We start from the raw sequence: 4,892 nt of genomic DNA, 5'->3' as shown, positions 1-4,892 counted from the left end.
CCTACTCTCCCATCGGCTTGACAAATTAGATTTCACTAGAGCTTAATTTCTCAATTCTAAGTCCCAAAGTTTAGTCTCTGAGACTGACTTTGCTTCTTGCCTTTGATGCTATTCATCCCTGTGGTCCCTGTAGCTGGGATCTGGCTCAACCACTGTGCCCCCAGCACCTCCTGTTATCTTAGCTGGGTCCTCCCTACTCAAGCCCCACAGACCCAAACCAAGTAGGTAGTGCCAAAGCCTGGCACCCCTGTTAATGAAGAGATTTGATCCATCACACGTGTTTCTTCTCTTACTATTTCCTGCTCTACCTACACATTTCCTATAGAACTTAATCTTCCATGAAGTCCACATTTACTACTACCATATTACCAAGAAAAGAAAAAGCAAGTTCATTTCCATTGTGAAAGAACCTTCAGTGGGGATGTAGTAGGAAGTCACTTTAAGTAGCTAAAGAAATGAACAATGCTGTGTGTCTGTGCAGCTTGACCTTCCTTCTGGGCACACCAGTGTCTCCATTTTCTGGCCTTCTTAGAGGGTAATTAGGACCAAGCTTCTCCAGATAGGAAATATGTTCCCTATTCAAGAAGTTTCAAGAATTAAAGAGTGGCAGTGGGTAGGGAAATGTGAAGTGACTCAAGTGAACTCTGCTGAGATGCCACCTGGAAGATATTGGTGACAGTGGATAGGGTTTGGAGCTGGGTTGAACCTGAGGGGCTGCCTCAGGTGGACCAAGGTAGCTTAGAGAAGGGAGTCAGTGCTTGGCTGGCTTTGTGGGAGGGGAGGGCAGGAGATGGGGGTGGTTAGGTAGAACCCAAGAAGAAAATGCCAAGGGTCAAGTTTGAAGGACAAAGGCTGAAGATAGTGAATGAATTAACAGTGAGGACAGTAGCTTCAGGGATCAATAACAAGAATGGAGAATGGGAAAGAGATCAGCAGTTCACAGCTAAGGTTGTGAATATGCTGCCATTTTTGTTTTATGTGATGTCTGGCGTAAGGCTTGGGTTGAATGTACCTGAAGAATGACGTGGAGCTAGATGGAGGGTGGTGAGGGGCTCAGCAAGATTTCCCAGGGACTCCTGGGAAAGCATTATGGGCAAGCATTATGGCAAGCATTATGGGTGGATGGTGCGGAAATGTATCTCATTCTTTTCCAAGTGGTTGAAATAGGAATTGCTGTTTGAAATAGTTTTTATTACTTATGTCTACTATTTAGGGCAATGGGGGGTTGGGAACAGTTAATATATCTGGAGCACTTTATTTCTTGATGGATATTTTGTTCAACTGTTAGAGGCAGATTTGAACATCAAATCTCTAATTGGCTATAGTATTTATGTAAGAGAAGAGGCTAGATGTGACAAACTTCATGCCATGGGACTGAGAGGCAGATCTGTGTGTACTGAACAGTGATAAATCCTTGACCGCTTGTCTGGAGGCTTCTCTCTCACTCCTTGGAGAAGGAAGGCAATTCAGGCCTCAGTCTCAGCAGGAGCAGGTACAGGCCAGGAACCTGTGATCCTGAGGGTCCCTCTAGCTCCACACTTTCTATGAAAACCAATTTGCCCTCGGCTCACTTAAGAACACACTTTAGCAAAAACCTGGATAAAGTAAGGCTCATTCTGTCACATGTGGTTTAGAGTGAAGGCCCTTTAGGACATTTGCTTAAATGAGTACCGCTTGACATTTGCACACAGGCTATATTTGTGACAATATACTTTCATGCACATCATCTAAAAACAATCCATAAAAGTATGCTGTTGCCAGGATTGTCATCCCTATTTTACAGAAGAAGAAATGGAGTCTCCCAGAATTTGGGAAACCTGCATGGAATTATGCACATATCACATCATTAACAAAAACAAGAACAATAACAAGATAAGTCTATGCATTTTAATTACTAGTCATATATGGCATTATTTGCTAATTTACTATCATTTAGATTTATAGTACAATTTAGGTGGCACATATTGCCTCTATGTCTTTTCATTAAATCATGACTAGTTATATATCTATATGTTTATATCCTACTTTGTTTCAAAAAGGTTTTGAAGTGGCTTCAAAAATAAGCTGAACATGTAACTTATTTTTTTAGTTCAATAAATGGTTTTCATGGAGCTGATAGTGGTGGTGATGATGATGGCAGAGGTGGTGATGGAGGTGTTGGTGTTTTGGGGGCTCGAGGGGGAGCTGGAGATGCTGAGGTGGTGGTGGTGGTATTGGTGGAGGTAGAGGTAGTGGAGGTGGCCCTGGTGCTGGTGTTGCTGGTGGAGGTGGTCCTGGTGCTGGTGTTGCTGGTGGAGGTGGTCCTCGTGCTGGTGTTGCTGGTGGAGGTGGTCCTGGTGCTGGTGTTGCTGGTGGAGGTGGTCCTGGTGCTGGTGTTGCTGGTGGAGGTGGTCCTGGTGCTGGTGTTGCTGGTGGAGGTGGTCCTGGTGCTGGTGTTGCTGGTGGAGGTGGTCCTGGTGTTGGTGTTGATGGTGGAGGTGGTCCTGGTGCTGGTGGTGGTACAGGTATTGATATTAGTGATAGAGATTGTAGGGCGTGGCTATTAACAGTAAGTGAGGCAACCACAGCAAAAGGAAAAGAGGGGTAAGGAAAATTATGGTCCAGCTAGAGATAAAGTTAATAGACTGGAGGTGAAAAAGAGAAAGTAGAGTTAGAATTAAAAAGAACTGGAAAAGTTTTTGTTCTACTTTCTGTCATAACTGGGAGTGAGTAGGCTGGGTTTGCAACAGTCTTGCCCATGGGAATAGCTATAGTAGTGATAATATTAGCTAATATTTATTGAGGGCTTACAACATTCCAGATGCTATTACAAGCAACTTCCATGCAGATCTCATTTAATCCTTGTAACAACTCATGAAATAGATGTCTATTATTATTCACACTTAACAGGTGAAGAAATGGAGGCACAGAGAGGTTTAAGTAACTTGCTCAATATCATAGTGACAGGAAGTGATAGAACCAGATTCTGTCTACAGCTCAGTTTCTTTTTTTTTTGGCAGTACACGGACCTGTCACTGTTGTGGCCTCTCCCATTGCGGAGCACAGGCTCCAGACGCGCAGGCTCAGCGGCCATGGCTCACGGGCCTAGCCGCTCCGCGGCATGTGGGATCTTCCCGGACCGGGGCACAAACCCACGTCCCCTGCATCGGCAGGCGGACTCTCAACCACTGCTCCACCAGGGAAGCCCTACAGCTCAGTTTCTTAACCACAGAGCTTTGGGGAACATGACAGATAGTGAGGTAGGTACACATGGCTGACCAGTGTCCCAGGTGGAGGGTAAATGAGATATTGTCCTTGCTATTACTCTTGGTTTATGAAGACTCAGCTTTAAGTATGCAAGTTAAGAGCTCAGGGGAGGGTCTACAGCCACAAATCAACTCATAAACCTCTAATCTTCAAGAGCAGGAGGAAAGAGCTCCTCATCTGTGGACCATTTCTGGAGGTCCGCTGGAGGCCACCTGCTCGTTGCTTGTAAGCAGGGCTGCTGCTTTGTGTCTGGGTATAGATATCCACTGGAAGAGTGTGGTCTGGAAAAAAGTGTTAGCTGTTTTCCGTTTTTACTAACTGAGCAGCTAACTCTTTTATTTTTTTTCCAGGTTCATAATTTATTGTACAAATTGAGTATCACATGATGAGTTGACATTAGCTTCTTCAGGCATGGGAGCATAACAGATGAGGCACAGTTTAGAAACCATTTATGTTGCTTTCACAGCTGGAGTTCTTTTAGACCTTAACTTAAAGTATAAGGCTATCAAAGCAATACGTTCGTATGTGTCCAGTACACAATTCATTCTCCCTGTGAGAGAGTGTAAGTGTTGAAATATTTTTTGATACCAGTGAATTGGAACTGGGCATCAGTTTCTGGACCTGCCATGATTTCAATCTTCCAAAATGCACAGACTTCGCAGCTGGTGTCCTTCAACTTATACACCTTCACCGTAGCCCCACCAGAAGAAGCTGCCTGTTTTGTTTTTTGTTTTGAATTTTATTTTATTTTATTTTTTTATACAGCAGGTTCTTATTAGTTATCTATTTTGTACATATTAGTGTATATATGTCAATCCCAATCACCCATTTCATTCCACCACCCCACCCCCACTTTCCCCCCTTGGTGTCCATACGTTTGTTCTCTGCATCTGTGTTTCTATTTCTGCCTTGCCAACTAGTTCTTCTGTACGATTTTTCTAGATTCCATATATGCGTTAATATATGATATATGTTTTTCTATCTCTGACTTACTTCACTCTGTATGACAGTCTCTAGGTCCATCCACGTCTCTACAAATGACCAAATTTCGTTTCTTTTTATGGCTGAGTAATATTCCATTGTATATATATACCACATCTTCTTTATCCATTCATCTGTCGATGGGCATTTAGGTTGCTTCCATGACCTGACTATTGTAAATAGTGCTACAGTGAACATTGGGGTGCATGTGTCTTTTTGAATTATGGTTTTCTCTGGGTATATGCCCAGTAGTGAGATTGCTGGGTCATATGGTAATTCCGTCTTTAGTTTTCTAAGGACCTTCCATACTGTTCTCCATAGTGGCTGTATCAATTTACATTTCCACCAACAGTGCAAGAGGGTTCCCTTTTCTCCACACCCTCTCCAGCATTTGTTGTTTGTAGATTTTCTGATGATGCCCATTGTAACAAGTGTAAGGTGATACTTCATTGTAGTTTTGATTTGCATTTCTCTAATAATTAGTCATGTTGAGCAGCTTTTCATGTGCTTCTTGGCCATCCACGTAATAAGGACCATATACGACAAACCCACAGCAAACATTATTCTCAATGGTGAAAAACAGAAAACATTTCCTTGAAGATCAGGAACAAGACAAGGATGTCCACTCTCACCACTATTATTCAACATAGTTTTGGAAGTCCTAG

General features: G+C 43.0%; 1 pseudogene; it reads right to left on the bottom strand.

The window, feature by feature from the left end:
- Positions 1-3,439: 3,439 nt before the first annotated feature.
- LOC149748599 (ATP synthase F(0) complex subunit k, mitochondrial pseudogene) lies at positions 3,440-4,343 on the bottom strand (annotated as a pseudogene).
- Between the last annotated feature and the right edge of the window lie 549 nt (positions 4,344-4,892).

The sequence above is a fragment of the Delphinapterus leucas genome, chromosome 8 (genome assembly GCF_059928025.1).
Source record: "Delphinapterus leucas isolate spDelLeu-1000000601 "Yukka" chromosome 8, BTC_Dleu_Yukka2, whole genome shotgun sequence".
Taxonomy (NCBI): domain Eukaryota; kingdom Metazoa; phylum Chordata; class Mammalia; order Artiodactyla; family Monodontidae; genus Delphinapterus; species Delphinapterus leucas.
Note: the sequence above shows the minus strand (reverse complement) of the source record. Positions and strands in the feature narration are given on the sequence as shown.